Source organism: Pseudophryne corroboree, chromosome 4 (assembly GCF_028390025.1).
Source record: "Pseudophryne corroboree isolate aPseCor3 chromosome 4, aPseCor3.hap2, whole genome shotgun sequence".
Taxonomy (NCBI): domain Eukaryota; kingdom Metazoa; phylum Chordata; class Amphibia; order Anura; family Myobatrachidae; genus Pseudophryne; species Pseudophryne corroboree.
In genome coordinates, this window is record NC_086447.1 from 490,531,163 (window position 1) to 490,552,670 (window position 21,508).

Sequence of the window (21,508 nt, forward strand, 5' to 3'; positions counted from 1 at the left end):
AGCAGACACAGTACGGTAGTCCACGGCTGTAGCTACCTCTGTGTCGGCAGTCGCTCGTCCATCCATAATTGTATACCACCTACCCGTGGTTTATTTTTTTTTCTATCTTCTTGATACTAGTAGCTTACTTTAGGAGTCTGCAGTGCTGACAGACAGTGTCCAGCAGGTCCGTCATTACATAATATATACCTGTCCGGCTGCAGTACTAGTGTGATATATATATATATATATTTTAATTTTATCTCATTATCATCCAGTCTATATTAGCAGCAGACACAGTACGGTAGTCCACGGCTGTAGCTACCTCTGTGTCGGGACTCGGCAGTCGCTCGTCCATCCATAATTGTATACCACCTACCCGTGGTTTATTTATTTTTTTCTATCTTCTTGATACTAGTAGCTTACTTTAGGAGTCTGCAGTGCTGACAGACAGTGTCCAGCAGGTCCGTCATTACATAATATATACCTGTCCGGCTGCAGTACTAGTGTGATATATATATATATATATATATTTTAATTTTATCTCATTATCATCCAGTCTATATTAGCAGCAGACACAGTACGGTAGTCCACGGCTGTAGCTACCTCTGTGTCGGGACTCTGCAGTCGCTCGTCCATCCATAATTGTATACCACCTACCCGTGGTTTATTTTTTTTTCTATCTTCTTGATACTAGTAGCTTACTTTAGGAGTCTGCAGTGCTTACAGACAGTGTCCAGCAGGTCCGTCATTACATAATATATACCTGTCCGGCTGCAGTACTAGTGTGATATATATATATATATTTTAATTTTATCTCATTATCATCCAGTCTATATTAGCAGCAGACACAGTACGGTAGTCCACGGCTGTAGCTACCTCTGTGTCGGCAGTCGCTCGTCCATCCATAATTGTATACCACCTACCCGTGGTTTATTTTTTTTTTCTATCTTCTTGATACTAGTAGCTTACTTTAGGAGTCTGCAGTGCTGACAGACAGTGTCCAGCAGGTCCGTCATTACATAATATATACCTGTCCGGCTGCAGTACTAGTGTGATATATATATATATATATTTTAATTTTATCTCATTATCATCCAGTCTATATTAGCAGCAGACACAGTACGGTAGTCCACGGCTGTAGCTACCTCTGTGTCGGCAGTCGCTCGTCCATCCATAAGTATACTAGTATCCATCCATCTCCATTGTTTACCTGAGGTGCCTTTTAGTTGTGCCTATTAAAATATGGAGAACAAAAATGTTGAGGTTCCAAAATTAGGGAAAGATCAAGATCGACTTCCACCTCGTGCTGAAGCTGCTGCCACTAGTCATGGCCGAGACGATGAAATGCCAGCAACGTCGTCTGCCAAGGCCGATGCCCAATGTCATAGTACAGAGCATGTAAAATCCAAAACACCAAATATCAGTTAAAAAAGGACTCAAAAATCTAAAATAAAATTGTCGGAGGAGAAGCGTAAACTTGCCAATATGCCATTTACCACACGGAGTGGCAAGGAACGGCTGAGGCCCTGGCCTATGTTCATGGCTAGTGGTTCAGCTTCACATGAGGATGGAAGCACTCAGCCTCTCGCTAGAAAAATGAAAAGACTCAAGCTGGCAAAAGCACCGCAAAGAACTGTGCGTTCTTCGAAATCCCAAATCCACAAGGAGAGTCCAATTGTGTCGGTTGCGATGCCTGACCTTCCCAACACTGGACGTGAAGAGCATGCGCCTTCCACCATTTGCACGCCCCCTGCAAGTGCTGGAAGGAGCACCCGCAGTCCAGTTCCTGATAGTCAGATTGAAGATGTCAGTGTTGAAGTACACCAGGATGAGGAGGATATGGGTGTTGCTGGCGCTGGGGAGGAAATTGACAAGGAGGATTCTGATGGTGAGGTGGTTTGTTTAAGTCAGGCACCCGGGGAGACACCTGTTGTCCGTGGGAGGAATATGGCCGTTGACATGCCTGGTGAAAATACCAAAAAAATCAGCTCTTCGGTGTGGAAGTATTTCAACAGAAATGCGGACAACATTTGTCAAGCCATGTGTTGCCTTTGTCAAGCTGTAATAAGTAGGGGTAAGGACGTTAACCACCTCGGAACATCCTCCCTTATACGTCACCTGCAGCACATTCATAATAAGTCAGTGACAAGTTCAAAAACTTTGGGCGACAGCGGAAGCAGTCCACTGACCAGTAAATCCCTTCCTCTTGTAACCAAGCTCACGCAAACCACCCCACCAACTCCCTCAGTGTCAATTTCCTCCTTCCCCAGGAATGCCAATAGTCCTGCAGGCCATGTCACTGGCAATTCTGACGAGTCCTCTCCTGCCTGGGATTCCTCCGATGCATCCTTGCGTGTAACGCCTACTGCTGCTGGCGCTGCTGTTGTTGCTGCTGGGAGTCGATGGTCATCCCAGAGGGGAAGTCATAAGCCCACTTTTACTACTTCCACCAAGCAATTGACTGTCCAACAGTCCTTTGCGAGGAAGATGAAATATCACAGCAGTCATCCTGTTGCAAAGCGGATAACTGAGGCCTTGACAACTATGTTGGTGTTAGACGTGCGTCCGGTATCCGCCGTTAGTTCACAGGGAACTAGACAATTTCTTGAGGTAGTGTGCCCCCGTTACCAAATACCATCTAGGTTCCACTTCTCTAGGCAGGCGATACCGAGAATGTACACGGACGTCAGAAAAAGACTCACCAGTGTCCTAAAAAATGCAGTTGTACCCAATGTCCACTTAACCACGGACATGTGGACAAGTGGAGCAGGGCAGGGTCAGGACTATATGACTGTGACAGCCCACTGGGTAGATGTATGGACTCCCGCCGCAAGAACAGCAGCGGCGGCACCAGTAGCAGCATCTCGCAAACGCCAACTCTTTCCTAGGCAGGCTACGCTTTGTATCACCGGTTTCCAGAATACGCACACAGCTGAAAACCTCTTACGGCAACTGAGGAAGATCATCGCGGAATGGCTTACCCCAATTGGACTCTCCTGTGGATTTGTGGCATCGGACAACGCCAGCAATATTGTGTGTGCATTAAATATGGGCAAATTCCAGCACGTCCCATGTTTTGCACATACCTTGAATTTGGTGGTGCAGAATTTTTTAAAAAATGACAGGGGCGTGCAAGAGATGCTGTCGGTGGCCAGAAGAATTGCGGGACACTTTCGGCGTACAGGCACCACGTACAAAAGACTGGAGCAACACCAAAAACGCCTGAACCTGCCCTGCCATCATCTGAAGCAAGAAGTGGTAACGAGGTGGAATTCAACCCTATATATGCTTCAGAGGTTGGAGGAGCAGCAAAAGGCCATTCAAGCCTATACAATTCAGCACGATATAGGAGGTGGAATGCACCTGTCTCAAGCGCAGTGGAGAATGATTTCAACGTTGTGCAAGGTTCTGCTGCCCTTTGAACTTGCCACACGTGAAGTCAGTTCAGACACTGCCAGCCTGAGTCAGGTCATTCCCCTCATCAGGCTTTTGCAGAAGAAGCTGGAGACATTGAAGGAGGAGCTAACACGGAGCGATTCCGCTAGGCATGTGGGACTTGTGGATGGAGCCCTTAATTCGCTTGACAAGGATTCACGGGTGATCAATCTGTTGAAATCAGATCACTACATTTTGGCCACCGTGCTCGATCCTAGATTTAAAACCTACCTTGGATCTCTCTTTCCGGCAGACACAAGTCTGCTGGGGTTCAAAGACCTGCTGGTGAGAAAATTGTCAAGTCAAGCGGAACGCGACCTTTCAACATCTCCTCCTTCACATTCTCCCGCAACTGGGGGTGCGAGGAAAAGGCTCAGAATTCCGAGCCCACCCGCTGGCGGTGATGCAGGGCAGTCTGGAGCGACTGCTGATGCGGACATCTGGTCCGGACTGAAGGACCTGACAACGATTACGGACATGTCGTCTACTGTCACTGCATATGATTCTCTCCCCATTGAAAGAATGGTGGAGGATTATATGAGTGACCGCATCCAAGTAGGCACGTCAGACAGTCCGTACTTATACTGGCAGGAAAAAGAGGCAATTTGGAGGCCCTTGCACAAACTGGCTTTATTCTACCTAAGTTGCCCTCCCACAAGTGTGTACTCCGAAAGAGTGTTTAGTGCCGCCGCTCACCTTGTCAGCAATCGGCGTACGAGGTTACTTCCAGAAAATGTGGAGAAGATGATGTTCATTAAAATTAATTATAATCAATTCCTCCGTGGAGACATTGACCAGCAGCAATTGCCTCCACAAAGTACACAGGGAGCTGAGATGGTGGATTCCAGTGGGGACGAATTGATAATCTGTGAGGAGGGGGATGTACACGGTGATATATCGGAGGATGATGATGAGGTGGACATCTTGCCTCTGTAGAGCCAGTTTGTGCAAGGAGAGATTAATTGCTTCTTTTTTGGTGGGGGTCCAAACCAACCCGTCATTTCAGTCACAGTCGTGTGGCAGACCCTGTCACTGAAATGATGGGTTGGTTAAAGTGTGCATGTCCTGTTTATACAACATAAGGGTGGGTGGGAGGGCCCAAGGACAATTCCATCTTGCACCTCTTTTTTCTTTAATTTTTCTTTGCGTCATGTGCTGTTTGGGGAGTGTTTTTTGGAAGGGCCATCCTGCGTGACACTGCAGTGCCACTCCTAGATGGGCCAGGTGTTTGTGTCGGCCACTAGGGTCGCTTATCTTACTCACACAGCTACCTCATTGCGCCTCTTTTTTTCTTTGCGTCATGTGCTGTTTGGGGAGTGTTTTTTGGAAGGGCCATCCTGCGTGACACTGCAGTGCCACTCCTAGATGGGCCAGGTGTTTGTGTCGGCCACTAGGGTCGCTTAGCTTACTCACACAGCTACCTCGGTGCGCCTCTTTTTTTTCTTCTTTGCGTCATGTGCTGTTTGGGGAGTATTTTTTGGAAGGGCCATCCTGCGTGACACTGCAGTGCCACTCCTAGATGGGCAAGGTGTTTGTGTCGGCCACTAGGGTCGCTTAGCTTACTCACACAGCTACCTCATTGCGCCTCTTTTTTTTCTTCTTTGCGTCATGTGCTGTTTGGGGAGTATTTTTTGGAAGGGCCATCCTGCGTGACACTGCAGTGCCACTCCTAGATGGGCCAGGTGTTTGTGTCGGCCACTAGGGTCGCTTATCTTACTCACACAGCTACCTCATTGCGCCTCTTTTTTTCTTTGCGTCATGTGCTGTTTGGGGAGTGTTTTTTGGAAGGGCCATCCTGCGTGACACTGCAGTGCCACTCCTAGATGGGCCAGGTGTTTGTGTCGGCCACTAGGGTCGCTTAGCTTACTCACACAGCTACCTCATTGCGCCTCTTTTTTTCTTCTTTGCGTCATGTGCTGTTTGGGGAGTGTTTTTTGGAAGGGCCATCCTGCGTGACACTGCAGTGCCACTCCTAGATGGGCCAGGTGTTTGTGTCGGCCACTAGGGTCGCTTAGCTTACTCACACAGCTACCTCATTGCGCCTCTTTTTTTTCTTCTTTGCGTCATGTGCTGTTTGGGGAGTATTTTTTGGAAGGGCCATCCTGCGTGACACTGCAGTGCCACTCCTAGATGGGCCAGGTGTTTGTGTCGGCCACTAGGGTCGCTTAGCTTACTCACACAGCTACCTCATTGCACCTCTTTTTTTCTTTGCGTCATGTGCTGTTTGGGGAGTGTTTTTTGGAAGGGCCATCCTGCGTGACACTGCAGTGCCACTCCTAGATGGGCCAGGTGTTTGTGTCGGCCACTAGGGTCGCTTAGCTTACTCACACAGCTACCTCATTGCGCCTCTTTTTTTCTTCTTTGCGTCATGTGCTGTTTGGGGAGTGTTTTTTGGAAGGGCCATCCTGCGTGACACTGCAGTGCCACTCCTAGATGGGCCAGGTGTTTGTGTCGGCCACTAGGGTCGCTTAGCTTACTCACACAGCTACCTCATTGCGCCTCTTTTTATCTTCTTTGCGTCATGTGCTGTTTGGGGAGTGTTTTTTGGAAGGGCCATCCTGCGTGACACTGCAGTGCCACTCCTAGATGGGCCAGGTGTTTATGTCGGCCACTAGGGTCGCTTAGCTTACTCACACAGCTACCTCATTGCGCCTCTTTTTTTCTTTGCGTCATGTGCTGTTTGGGGAGTGTTTTTTGGAAGGGCCATCCTGCGTGACACTGCAGTGCCACTCCTAGATGGGCCAGGTGTTTGTGTCGGCCACTAGGGTCGCTTAGCTTAGTCATCCAGCGACCTCGGTGCAAATTTTAGGACTAAAAATAATATTGTGAGGTGTGAGGTGTTCAGAATAGACTGAAAATGAGTGGAAATTATGGTTTTTGAGGTTAATAATACTTTGGGATCAAAATTACCCCCAAATTCTATGATTTAAGCTGTTTTTTAGGGTTTTTTTAAAAAAACACCCGAATCCGACAAAAAAAAATCGGTGAGGTTTTGCCAAAACGCGGTCGAACCCAAAACACGGCCGCGGAACCGAACCCAAAACCAAAACACAAAACCCGAAAAATTTCAAGTGCACATCTCTACTTATAACCTTATAATTTAGATGTTATTTGATATATTGGCTTCCTTTTAATTATTTTTGTAACTTAGATGAATATCTGAACACATTTATGCAGAAATTCTAAAAATTCTTGAGGTTCACAAACTTTATAGCCACGGCTGGATTAAGATCTGTGGGGGTCCCTGGGCAGCAAATTTGTGGGGGCCCCTATCAATAAAAGTGATAGTGGCAATGTTCTAAAAAAATAATAATAATAAAAAAGTATAATTTATCAAACAGCACTGTGATTTTGTTCAATCCCTGAGCTTCTGCACTTGGACGCCTAGTCTTTCTAATGGATGTTTTGGAACGGAGCTATTTTTAGGATTTAGTATTCAGATGATGTGAGAGTGCACCTAAAATATATAAGGAAATACAATATTTAGCCATTTTGGGGGATAAATCGGGTTCATCATTGCCAGGCTGGAAATCCTTATATCTATTAATTCATTACTTATGTTATAACTATTATCTTGGAATTAATGACCAATGATTAATTGGTGCATTAATTCCAAGACAATACAAATAACATAAGTAATTTGACTTACCGCGAGACTGACTGTGGATCTCCAGTGCTCCTCAGCAGTCGCGGCCGGTAAGGGGATTTTAATAGTGCCGCCAACGTAATGCGGCCCAGGGTCCGATTCGGGGGGCAGAGTGTGCGGGCCCCTAATGTGTGGGGGCCCTGGGATGACCGCCCCTATCGCCCCTCTTTTAATCCAGCCATGTTTATAACACCATTGGAGCAGGTGCTCTTTTTTATGGATTTTGTGGTTGGGACGGTAAGCCATGAATTCAACATATTCTGAGATGATGGGCTTTATTGTCCAATTAGAACTTTCATTTTGTTCTATGCAATATTTGGCAGTGTGCTGCCATCTACTGGTAAGTTAACCAGGTAATACTTTTATAAAATTTTAGATTTACTTCAATACCAAAATCCAAAAATCATCATCTATAAGTTTAAAAAAATATATATGTCTATCCAGTAATAGGCAGAGATGATGGGAGTGGCAAGTAAGACAAATAAAAGGACTAGAGAAAATTTGTCTCCAATAATTCTTGCAGATTTACACATTGATCTCCAGAGCTACACGAAAACCCTAAGATAAAGATCTTGGATAAAAATTAGGGGAAAGTGAGTGGGGGGAAATGTTCAGGAGTAAACAACCAATTTAAGTTGCTCTTGCACTGGTATAGATGCTCAGGCATCCTGTGTAATATGTATGTTGGTGTACCTAACGTGACCTGATCGTAGATGTGTTAAAAAACGCACATCTACTGTATGATCAAATTCTTTGACATGCGGGGGGACGCCCAACACAGGGCAAGTCCATCCCGCATTCCAGATCCTCACACATGCGAAAGCATAGCACAGCTGCAATGCTTTTGCATGTTTCGAATACCCCTCTACCTACGCAGCTGAGCTGCGAAGTCAAACGGCTACCCGCCAAGTTAAGAGTCACATTGGCTGTGTGATACATCACGCGGCCTCCATGACCTGCCCCAGCAACTGTCCGGAAGGCACCACTGTTGTCTGAACCACGCTCCTTAAATGGAGCATCGGCACCCACAAAACGCAGCATCAACACCCCATTCCCGCCCCCCTCCAGGTCTTCAACTGTGTTCTGAAGAGAATGCAGTTTAGGCCCTTGCACATGCACGTACTGGTGTACACGCATGCACATATGTGTAAAAATTGCTTCATAGCAATTTCTGCACAACAGTGACAGGGTCTGAATTAGGCCCATGTATTGGAAGTGATGAGTAGGTTCTGGTTCTCCCGTATATATTTGCTGGAATGCTGTGATACTGCTTTCCATTACAGCTGATTTAACATTATGCTTCACCTCTTGACATTACCAATATTGCGATGAAAGAAGACTCTTTTGAAACAACTAAATAATGCTGGTAAGGTGGTTATCCACATATGCTGGAGATTCTCCTCTCCACAATCTATATTCGACTGGTTTTCTAAAATTGACTTGTACATGGACTTGGAACATATAATTTTGCTTTGCAATGTACAATTATGCAGCACTTCAAGAACTTGGGAGGCTAATTCAGGCAACTCAGCCAAGCGATCGCCTCTGCCTGATTGACAGGTAGAGGCATTTGCTGGGCGGCAAGGGGGAAGGCCGCTGGCATTTGGCCGCCATTTTGGGGGTGTGGTCCGGTCAACGCAGGAATGCCCAGACCATGCAAGGGGCGGACCGCGGCAGCTGTGTGATGTCACACGCAGCAGCTGCGACCCGGGATGCTACTAGTAGCTCCCTGCCAGCGCGCATGCTGCCATGCTGTTGGCATCTCACTGGGCTCCCGGGGTGTGCGTGACACTCCACAAAAAAATTCAGACTGCGATCGATGTTGCTGCAGCGATCCAGTCTGAATTAGCCCCAAAGTCTCTGTGAGTGCTCTACCTTGGTTGTAGAAAAAGCAACAGTGGGCTGTTTCCCAGATGATGCCATCTGTCATTGTGAACAGGTATCCAATGTAAGATAACGTTGTCCTCATTGGATCCCGAATTGGCAGAGAGAAATGCCTCCAACACTGGTTTTACATTCCTTGACAACTTTAGTTTTAGAGAACTAGTCCCCTTCGAATGTCTGAGAAAGCATGTTACTACCATCCAATACTCCCTTCATAGGTTGATCGCAAACTGGCTTACCTGACTCACGGCATGTGTACAGTAATGTCCAGTTGTGTGCCTATACTTGCCTACATTAATTTTCCCAAGGCACTTTGATAAGAAATTGCTTTCATTACCTCTACCTGTGGTTGTGTAATAGTACACATGCCTTTATTGATTTTTGTGTAAGCATTGCCTCAGAATATCCCCGCTGGTCAATGGTAATGATCCCATTTGCAAGTTTTGTATTATTCTCAGACCTAGCAATTGATGTGCTAATGTGCTGGTCCAAAATCTTTCAACTTGAACTTCTCATAGTGACAATTTCCCATGAAGTAGTCGTCTTTTTTGCAATCCAAGTTCACAATTTGCAGATGTGTGCACCCTCCGGAATGAAATAGGATATTATTTCACAATGGTCCCTTAATTATTATTGGAAGTTCAATCTCTCCAAATCAATATGTAGCACTTCCCTCTTCAATTGGTTAACACTTCTCAATAACTGCATTCAGAGGCGGATTTAGATCTCATGAGGCCCTAAGCAAGATACCAATTTAGGGCCCCCTCCCTGAAATAATCCAGAGCACTATATTTTCATTCCGATATCTGCCCCTTACATTATCTGCCATCAGGGCTGGCTCCAGACACGTTCGTCTGGAGCGGCCGAACAGGACGCCGGCTATTTAAGGGCGGCTGCCCATTTCTAATATGGTGCCGCCTGTCTGCCAATCACAGCTCGCGGGCTGGCAGCGGAGGCCCCTGATTGGCTGTCGGCCGCGAGCTTTGATTGGCTCACGGACCGGCGCCATATTTGAGATGACTGGCGCCTGGGAATGGAGGGGAGAGCCGCGCCGCCTGGCAGAACAAACATCAAGATCGCGGTGAGTGAGCCCGGGGTTGAGGGTGGGACGGGTGTACGGCAGCTCGGGACGCTTGTTCCTCCTGCCGTAGCTCTCTGCCTGCATGTAGCTGAGGTGCCGGGAGCTAAGCTCCCAGACCTCAGCACACTGCGCACTGCCCATCCCCGCTGCACTGGGATCCAGTTATCTGGCACTGGGGGCATTTAATGTGTATCTGGAAGCGCAGCACTGTGGGGGCATTTGTGTATCTGGTAGCACAGCACTGTGAGGGCATTTGTGTATCTGGCAGCGCAGCACTGTGGGGCATTTAATGTGTATCTGGCAGTGCATCACTGGGGGGGGCATTTGTGTATCTGGTAGCGCAGCACTGTGGGGGCATTTAATGTGTATCTGGCAGCGCAGCACTGTGGGGGCATTTGTGTATCTGGTAGCGCAGCACTGTGGGGTTATTTGTGTATCTGGCAGCGCAGCACTGTGGGGGCATCTAATGTGTATCTGGTAGCGCAGCACTGTGGGGGCATTTGTGTATCTGGCAGCGCAGCACTGTGGGGGCATTTAATGTGTATTTGGCAGCGCAGCACTGTGGGGGCCTTTGTGTATCTGGTAGCGCAGCATTGTGGGGGCATTTGTGTATCTGGCAGCGCAGCACTGTGGGGGCCTTTGTGTATCTGGCAGTGCAGCACTGTGGGGGCATTTAATGTGTATCTGGCAGCACAGCACTGTGGGGGCATTTAATGTGTATCTGGAAGCGCAGCACTGTGGGGGCATTTGTGTATCTGGCAGCGCAGCACTGTGGGGGCATTTGTGTATCTGGCAGCGCAGCACTGTGGGGGCATTTGTGTATCTGGTAGCGCAGCACTGGTGGGGCATTTGTGTATCTGGAAGCGCAGCACTGTGGGGGCCTTTGTGTATCTGGCAGCGCAGCACTGTGGGGGCATTTAATGTGTATCTGGCAGCGCAGCACTGTGGGGGCATTTAATGTGTATCTGGCAGCGCAGCACTGTGGGGGCATTTAATGTGTATCTGGCAGCGCAGCACTGTGGGGGCATTTGTGTTTCTGGCAGTGCAGCACTGTGGGGGCATTTGTGTATCTGGCAGCACAGCACTGTGGGGGTATTTGTGTATCTGGAAGCGCAGCACTGTGGGGGCATTTGTGTATATGGCAGCGCAGCACTGTGGGGGCCTTTGTGTATCTGGCAGCGCAGCACTGTGGGGGCATTTAATGTGTATCTGGTAGCGCAGCACTGTGGGGGCATTTGTGTATCTGGCAGCGCAGCACTGTGGGGCATTTGTGTATCTGGCAGCACAGCACTGTGGGGGCATTTGTGTATCTGGCAGCGCAGCATTGTGGGGGCATTTGTGTATCTGGCAGCGCAGCACTGTGGGGGCCTTTGTGTATCTGGCAATGCAGCACTGTGGGTACATTTAATGTGTATCTGGCAGCGCAGCACTGTGGGGGCATTTAATGTGTATCTGGTAGCGCAGCACTGTGGGGGCCTTTGTGTATCTGGCAGCGCAGCACTGTGGGTGTATTTAATGTGTATCTGGCAGCGCACCACTGTGGGGGCTTTTGTGTATCTGGCAGCGCAGCACTGTGGGGGCCTTTGTGTATCTGGCAACGCAGCACTGTGGGTGCATTTAATGTGTATCTGGCAGCGCAGCACTGTGGGGGCATTTAATGTGTATCTGGTAGCGCAGCACTGTGGGGGCCTTTGTGTATCTGGCAGCGCAGCACTGTGGGTGTATTTAATGTGTATCTGGCAGAGCACCACTGTGGGGGCATTTGTGTATCTGGCAGCGCAGCACTGTGGGGGCCTTTGTGTATCTGGCAGCGCAGCACTGTGGGGGCATTTAATGTGTATCTGGCAGCGCAGTACTGTGGGGGCATTTAATGTGTATCTGGCAGCGCACCACTGTGGGGGCATTTGTGTATCTGGCAGCGCAGCACTGTGGGGGCCTTTGTGTATCTGGCAGCGCAGCACTGTGGGGGCATTTAATGTGTTTCTGGCAGCGCAGCACTGTGGGGCATTTGTGTATCTGGCAGCACAGCACTGTGGGGGCATTTGTGTATCTGGCAGCGCAGCATTGTGGGGGCATTTGTGTATCTGGCAGCGCAGCACTGTGGGGGCCTTTGTGTATCTGGCAACGCAGCACTGTGGGTGCATTTAATGTGTATCTGGCAGCGCAGCACTGTGGGGGCATTTAATGTGTATCTGGTAGCGCAGCACTGTGGGGGCCTTTGTGTATCTGGCAGCGCAGCACTGTGGGTGTATTTAATGTGTATCTGGCAGCGCACCACTGTGGGGGCATTTGTGTATCTGGCAGCGCAGCACTGTGGGGGCCTTTGTGTATCTGGCAGCGCAGCACTGTGGGGGCATTTAATGTGTATCTGGCAGCGCAGTACTGTGGGGGCATTTAATGTGTATCTGGCTGGCAGCGCACCACTGTGGGGGCATTTGTGTATCTGGCAGCGCAGCACTGTGGGCGCCTTTGTGTATCTGGCAGCGCAGCACTGTGGGGGCATTTAATGTGTTTCTGGCAGCGCAGCACTGTGGGGGCATTTGTGTATCTGGTAGCACAGCACTGTGGGGGCATTTGTGTATCTGGCAGCGCAGCACTGTGGGGTCCTTTGTGTATCTGGCAGTGCAGCACTGTGGGGGCATTTAATGTGTATCTGGCAGCACTGTGGGGGCATTGGTGTATCTGGTAGCACTCTGGGGGTATTAGTGTATCTGGCAGCACTGTGGGCATTTGTGTATCTGGCATCACTGTGGGCATTTGTGTATCTGACAGCACTGGGGGCATTTGTGTATCTGGCAGCACTGTGGGCATCTGGCAGGACTGTGGGGGCATTAGTGTATCTGACAGGACTGTGGGGGCATTAGTGTATCTGGCAGGACACAGGACTGTGGGGGCATTAGTGTATCTGGCAGCACTGTGGGGGCATTAGTGTATCTGGCAGCACTGTGGGGGCATTAGTGTATCTGGAAGCGCAGCATTGTGGTGGCATTTGTGTATCTGGCAGCGCAGCACTGTGGGGGCCTTTGTGTATCTGGCAGCGCAGCACTGTGGGTGCATTTAATGTGTATCTGGCAGCGCAGCACTGTGGGGGCATTTAATGTGTATCTGGTAGCGCAGCACTGTGGGGGCATTTGTGTATCTGGCAGCGCAGCACTGTGGGGGCATTAGTGTATCTGGCAGCACTGTGGGGGCATTTGTGTATCTGGCAGCGCAGCATTGTAGGGGCATTTGTGTATCTGGCAGCGCAGCACTGTGGGGGCATTTGTGTATCTGGCAGCGCAGCACTGTGGGTGCATTTAATGTGTATCTGGCAGCGCAGCACTGTGGGGGCATTTAATGTGTATCTGGTAGCGCAGCACTGTGGGGGCCTTTGTGTATCTGGCAGCGCAGCACTGTGGGTGTATTTAATGTGTATCTGGCAGCGCACCACTGTGGGGGCATTTGTGTATCTGGCAGCGCAGCACTGTGGGGGCCTTTGTGTATCTGGCAGCGCAGCACTGTGGGGGCATTTAATGTGTATCTGGCAGCGCAGTACTGTGGGGGCATTTAATGTGTATCTGGCAGCGCAGCACTGTGGGGGCATTTGTGTATCTGGCAGTTCAGCACTGTGGGGGCATTTGTGTATCTGGCAGCGCAGCACTGTGGGGGCCTTTGTGTATCGGGCAGCGCAGCACTGTGGGGGCATTTAATGTGTTTCTGGCAGCGCAGCACTGTGGGGGGCATTTGTGTATCTGGTAGCACAGCACTGTGGGGGCATTTGTGTATCTGGCAGCGCAGCACTGTGGGGTCCTTTGTGTATCTGGCAGCGCAGCACTGTGGGGGCATTTAATGTGTATCTGGCAGCACTGTGGGGGCATTGGTGTATCTGGTAGCACTCTGGGGGTATTAGTGTATCTGGCAGCACTGTGGGCATTTGTGTATCTGGCAGCACTGTGGGCATTTGTGTATCTGACAGCACTGGGGGCATTTGTGTATCTGGCAGCACTGTGGGCATCTGGCAGGACTGTGGGGGCATTAGTGTATCTGGCAGGACTGTGGGGGCATTAGTGTATCTGGCAGGACTGTGGGGGCATTAGTGTATCTGGCAGGACACAGGACTGTGGGGCATTAGTGTATCTGGCAGCACTGTGGGGGCATTAGTGTATCTGGCAGCACTGTGGGGGCATTAGTGTATCTGGCAGCACTGTGGGGGCATTTGTGTATCTAGCAGCACTGTGGGGGGGATATAATATGTATATGGTATGGCACTGCTGGGGGCATATAATGTGTATCTGGCATTGCACTGCGGGGGTCATATGTGCATCTGGCACTGCACTGTTGGGGGCGTAAGTGTAGCATGTTACTGGAACGTTTTGTGTATCTGACACTATACTGGGGACATTATATGTAAGAAACAGTACCGTGGTCAATGGCCCTCATTCCGAGTTGATCGCTAAGTTTTTCGGACGCACAACATATTCGCAAAGTTGCGTTAATGTAGTAATTTTGCGAACTTCCGCCCTCAACGTATTTTTGCAAATTCGCACGCAGTATTACACAAAGTGGGCGTACGCCAAATGACATCGCAGTAATGCAAAACCATCGCAGCATTGCGAAATCATCGCAATAACACATACTTAATCGTAAAAATACTAAGTTTGAGTATATTTACAAAGTTTGGCGTAAAAGTGCACACTTTTAAGGTAAAACGCACAAAAATGTTTTTTTGGACTATTAAGTGCAATTACACCTTTCCTTTTAAAGACCACAAGCCCTTTTCAATTACGAACCCAATTAGTGTTTTGATTGTTAATGTTCAAAAACAATTAAGTCTGTGAACAAAACCAGATTAACACTTTGTTGCCATAATTGCCCATCAACATGTCAAAGTGTAAATTGTTTTTTTTTTTTTCTTCACTTTTTTAATTTTTAAAGGTGTTGTTTGTGAATGAAGGTGTTTACATGTTTCTTAACACAATATTATCCTTTTTTTTTGGGTAAAAATGTAACGTTAGATGTGTGTAATTTTTTTGTCATAAAAATTCTACCTGCAAATCTGCTGATCCTTTTTTGCATTAAGAAACACAACACCCGGTTAACTTTAAACAACTTTTTTTTTATTTTTTTTTGTTTTTTTTTGTTTTTTTGGTAAATCAAATATTCTAAATTATGCAAATTTTTCCAAATGGTCCACACAATCCAGCATTGCTTGCAGGTGTTGGCGCATGGTGTTTAGAATCCCTGCAAAACTTGTGGGATCTCCAACTGCAACATCTGAAATTAAGATGCAACACAAACATTAATAACTTAATTACATTACTTATTAGCCAAGCAAGGCGCAAAGCACACTTAAATGCTGGCATGTACAAACTGCTGGACTCCAGCTGTTGTGAAACTACATATACCAGCATGCCTTTACACAGTTTTGTGGTCAGGGAATGGCAAAGCTGTGTGAGGGCATGCTGGGATGTGTAGTTTCTCAACAGTTGGAGTGCCGCAGTTTGGACAGGTCTGCTTTAATGGCAAAATTACTACATCCTGGCTGTTTTATGGTACAATCATTAGCAGAACACACAAGCCTGCTCAGCCTTTTTTTCAGATTTTAAAGTGTTCCAGACCATGTGTTACATTTACTACTATGTGAGTTATATTTAAGATGGAACGTTGCCCATAGCAATCAAGCCAAAATATGATTATTATATTGTAGAAGTGGCTCCCAATTTTTTAAGTATAATCTTATTGGTTGCTATGTCCGACATCCCATGTTAAAGATAACTACCATCTTCGTCAATGTGACACCATGTTGGCATTCATTCCCATTTGTTGTTTATTTTTTTTTATTTTTTTAGGGGGTTGGTCCTGCATCATCACACTGCATAAACACATCTTCAGCAGCCCAACATATCATAGCATTCCCACACTCCCTGAAAGGTGCCCTTACTAAATAAGTGGAAACATGTTTGACTCGAACAATTATTAATTTTGAGAATGTAACTTTCACACAAAAAAACAGTGTGTCATTAGGCTGCATAACAAAGTGAAGCATGTGATTTGTAAGTGTAAATATTCAGACTACACAGGCCCAAGTGTAAAAGGCAAACAACATACTAAACTCCACTCAGGTCTAACTGTTTCACTGAAAAAGTAACACATATAAACCCTGTTGTCCTGGCAACCCTGGCTACCTAATGAGTGTCAACCTAGAGTGGACACACAAAACATTGCACACATACACACTGTACATATAATGACACTCACAAATATGTAAAGGCAACATGTACACCATGATGAAATGTTTAATTATTTTTCCAGGGTCCAAGAATTCAAACAGTACAACACTGCATGTTTTGCCATTGTAAGTGTAAGTGGGTAATCTTATTGTATAAAATTTAAATAAACTTACTTTCCTCGGAAACATCCAGACTCCCGGAATGTTCTGCAGGGGCTTCCTCTGCCCATTCACTTGGTGGGGATGTTGCCTGGATGGGGGAAGGCGGCTGGATGGGGGAAGGAGGAGGGATTGGGGAAGGAGGAGGGATTGGGGAAGGAGGAGGGATTGGGGCAGGAGGCTGGATGGGGGAAGGAGGCTGGATTAGTGCCGCAATTTCAGAGGGGGGGTCTGATTGAGAGGGCGAGGGGGGCGGAGAGAAATTTAAAGCAATAGAGGGTGAGGGGGGTTCAGATGGGGATGTCGAAGTGGAAGGAGAAGGGGTATGGGAAGGAGGAGAAGGGGTCCCAGAAAGAGATGGAGAGGTGTGGTGAGAAGGGGAATGGAAAGTGGAGTGGGCCAGGGAAGCTGAGGGGGACTGGGAAGCTGAGGGGGACTGTGAAGATGAGGGGGACTGGAAAGCTGAGGGGGAGTGTGAAGGGGAGGGGGAGTGAGAAGGGGAGGGGGAGTGAGAAGGGGAGGGGGAGTGGGAAGGGGAAGGGGGTGGGGAGTTGTGCCGTTGTTGTTGTCCTAGAATGAAAATATTGTCCACATTTTTTAATCATGCCAAATTACATAGTATTGATTTTTAAATATAAATGTTATGTTACATGTTTTTTTTAATAAAATTTAAAATAGAAAATCAAACATGTTAAGATCCTCTTCATGTTGGCCATAGCAAACAAAATGAAGCCAAACTTTAACTTTGAAGCTCATTCCTTAATCTAGTCCATTGAGTCATAGTGATTTGTCTAGGCAACATCACCAGATTACTATTCAAGGGCCCTTATTATATAGCCAGCACTTATCAAGTATTTTGGACCAGTTTCCTGGCTGCTTCTTATTTCTTGGAAACATGCACTTGTTTCGTGTCACTTTACTACAGTCAGTACTGTTTCCCCTAACCACACACACTGACCTAATTTCCTAAAAAGGAGACTGAAGGTTGCAATTAGCCTACCACTTACTGTAAAATGTAGGTAATTCAAAGGGGATTACAGCTGGAATTTAGTTTGCAATTGTCCAAAAGCATGTGCTCTGCAGGGGTTGCATATATAACATGTGCAGAGAGAGTTAGATTTGGTGGACTTTTTCAATTATGGGCATGGAAAATACAGGCTGTTTAATTTAAACACAGCAAATTATTGAGATGCTTTAACACACCCCACCCAAATCTTACTCACTCTGCACATGTTACATATGCTTCCCCTGCAGTGCACATGGTTTTGCACAATGGTTTACAAAAAACCTTTTGTTCAAAATTGGGAAGATCAAGCATTATCACATTTTAAGATAAAAATCTTATGTAATGTAACTTACTTCGGGTATGGAGAGCACGGATTTGCTGGCGGATCTCCGCCAACAAATCTGGAGTCGCCTGCGGAGATCACTCCATCGCCTCTCGAGCTGGATGATTGTCCGCCTGCTGCGGACGCGAGTCCGCAGCAGGCGGCGGACCTCCGCGTAGGCCTCGCGCTTCACCCGATTGGGGATGAAGCGCCCAACGCGGCCTACGCGGCGGTCCATCACCGCTACCAGCACGCGGAGCTCCCGCCTGGAGAACGGTGCTGCACGCATCATGGCAATGGCGTTTTCCTTATTTGGGCATATATTTATAGTGTCTGTTAGCATGTGATTGGCCAAAAATATGTCATTTCTAATAACTTTATTGATCTTTGCAATGCTGTGAAGAGCAGAGAGTTATTTTGCACGAGCGGAAATTCGCATTAGCAGAAGCGAAAATGTTTGTTAGAAACAATTAGAATAAACACACAGAGACACAGACTTTACTGAAAATTACTAAACATATCTGTGTACTCACCACAGGTCGTGTGATCATTCAGCTGGACAGTCACAAAGTGTCAAACATTGAGGATCATTTGTTTGTGTGTTTGTTTACATAATCAGGATTTGAGGATATAAAATAAATAAGGACACTATTTATTATCATTACAGTATTTAAATTATTACATAAACATTGTCAGCTTAACGTGTTTTTGTTTTTTGTGTTTAAAAAGAAAAAAACATTCCAACACAACAACAGCATTACCCAATCACTTTACAAGAACATACTAAATGCAATCATGTTTAAAAATACATAAGCATACTGGGTTGTATTATTTGTGCAAATATAAATGTTAAAAACACTATACCTGAAATGTTCTGCTACAATTCTTGCCCTCACTTGGCTCCCCCTCCGTGTCACACTCCCCCCACCGAAGCGTGGCACAACCCCTGGCTCCTCATCAGGCAATTCCTCTGCCTGAGGAAGCTCGACACTACTCCTTACCGCGATATTATGGAGTATTGCGCACAGGACCACTATTTTACTTGCCATCTCCGGCGAATACATGATGTCGCCACCCGTGCGGTGGAGCACACGAAAGCGCCCTTTCAGGACACCAATTGTGCGCTCCACCAGCTGCCTAGTGGCAGTAAGCGCGGAGTTAAATGCCATCTGTGGTCCTGGCCTGGGATTACGGTAAGGAGTCATGAGCCAGGGGGTGCAAGGATATCCACGGTCTCCTGTTGGAATAAAAGCAAAATTTTAGATCACAAATTTCATATATTTTTGTAAGTTTGTAACTAAAATATTTGAGCAACAACTCACCCAATAACCACATGTCTGGTCGTTGACTTGATCTTAATCTCTGCCATATCCCTGATTGTCTAATGACATACGCATCATGGGAACTTCCTGTAAACTTTGCGTTCAGGGAAAGGATCTGGAGGGATGGCCCACAAACAACCATTACATTCAGAGAATGAAACAGTTTCCTGTTTCTATAAATTTCTTCATTATGTCTTGGTGGCTGAATAGCAACATGTGTGCCATCCACAACCCCAATAACATGTGGGAAGCGACTACCACCTTCCGCAAATTGCCGCTTCACCACATCTAGGGCACCAACATCCAAAGGCATAGCAATAAATTGCTTAACACGCTTGATGAAAGCCTGGCAGACACGTCGCAGGACCTTACTGAACTGGCCCTGCGACATGCCAACCAGGTCTCCAACAACATGCTGGAATGATCCTGTGGCCAAAAAATGTAACACTGCAAGGAATTGTGTCAATGGTGGTATTGCTGTAGGATACCGAATTTCAGACTCCAGATCATTCTCTATTATGGAGAGAGTGTCTAGGATTAGATGTGGTGGCAGCCGGTATCTACGCACCACCACATCATCTGGCATCCCAAAAAGTATGACACGGGTTCTGCAAATTGGTGGCCTAGCACGCCTCCGTTGCCTTGGTTGATGAGGAGCCGGCTGTGGTTGTGGGGCTGGCGGTTGGGGTGGGAGTGCTGGCGTGGGTTGGGGAGGTAGGGCTTCTGCCGCAATATGTATTGACATCACACACTTTTTGGAGAGAATGTTAAGAAATGTAAAAAAAAAAAAATTCAAAGTTTTCCAAAATTTTACACAATAACTGTTTTTACAATTGTGGTGTCAACTTACTGCAGGAGCGTACATTTTTTCTGTGTTGAATTCATGTCCAAAATGCAATAATAAAAAGCAAATAAAACTAAATTTAATATTTGGATATAAAAAACATATATTAATGCAAAAAAACTTTATAAAAAAAAAAAACCCAAAAAATAAGAAATTTAGTACCTAGTCCAGGAAAGACAAACACTACTTTGCAGATCAATCCTGGAAAACCCAAACACTTTGTTTAGCAAACTTTACCAAAAAAAAAAATACAAAAATTGAACAAACACAAACAAGCACCAACACAGGCCAAGGACACTTACCTGCTCCTAAAGAAATAAAGTCTTGTTTTTGTGGACCACACCCAAAAATGAAGACAAAATTGGTTTTTCTCACCAAAAAAACAAAATCCTACAAGAGAACACAAATGACAGTCAAAAACAGCATACAGACACTTCCAACAAACAAGCTCCAACACAGGCCAACGACACTTACCTGCTCCTAAAGAAATAAAGTCTTGTTTTTGTGGACCACACCCAAAAATGAAGACAAAATTGGTTTTTCGCACCAAAAAGTAAATTCCTACAAGAGAACACTAATGACAGTCAAAACAAAGAAGCACGGGAATATTTTCACAAATGGACTTGCAAAATATATATGTGTTATAAAAATTAAAATATTAAAATGTATTAAAAAAACTTGCCAACACAAAAAAAAAAAAAAAAAACTGAATACTCACAAACGAAAATACCCACAAAAAATGCCACTGTCTATATTCAAAACGCAAAGAAAAGGACAAAGGTATGCTTGACAATTACTCACTCTGCCAATTCCACTATCACCTTCCCGCACAAGCCAACAACTCAAACGCCAAACTACCAACACACAGCATGCACAGTAGGCCCTTAAATAAGCAGTGCAATCATTCAACAGAATAACAGTGTACACCTGTGTGAATTAACGAGTCGCACGTAGGTATATAAGCGCACACACCTCGGCGTACACACGTCATCACAAACATGGCTTCTCGTGAGCAAATCGCAGCAGAGATAGACCGCATTGCAGAGCAGCAGATGGCATTGCAGAAACAACGGATAGAGTGTCAAAGGCGCTTGTTAGAATACGCCTCTGCGGAGGTTAATGCAGGACCTAGTACTCTGCAAATTTCTGCTTCTGAACCTCAACAATTGAGTGTGGATACCCTGCCACACACACATAGTGAGCAAACTGAGGGAGAATTGACTTTAGCCACACAAACACAGCAGACAGAAGCTGCTAGTGAGGAGGAAGATGGAGATGACCAACCTGAAGAAACCTCACAGGCTACCTCCAGACGGAAAAAAAGACAGCCTGCATTCACTAAGAGGGAGTTGCGTGTCTTGGTCACGCAGGCCATGTCCAAAATACATAGGGGCCCCAAAAACATGGGGGCTGCTTCCAAAGAACGCATCTGGAGAGACATCACAAAATCTGTGAATGAAGTTGGCTCTGTCGTCAGAACATCACAGGAAGTGAGACGACGGTAAGTGCATCTTGACAATCCTTTTTCTGTGCTAAGTTGCATAAAAAATGTAGTTACATGTCATGTTATGTCTAGCAAACACAAGCAGAACATGTGTGCTATATATTTACTTTGAACA

The 21,508-nt window shown here is 46.5% G+C and overlaps 1 long non-coding RNA gene across 1 annotated transcript; it reads right to left on the reverse strand.

Annotated features, from left to right (window-relative positions):
* Window positions 1–15,162: 15,162 nt before the first annotated feature.
* On the reverse strand, window positions 15,163–18,360 carry LOC134911531 (uncharacterized). The gene is made up of 3 exons (XR_010176644.1): window positions 18,257–18,360; window positions 16,411–16,965; window positions 15,163–15,281 (listed from the first exon to the last, which is right to left on the reverse strand). It is a non-coding gene; the product is annotated as an uncharacterized LOC134911531 (long non-coding RNA).
* Window positions 18,361–21,508: the final 3,148 nt, after the last annotated feature.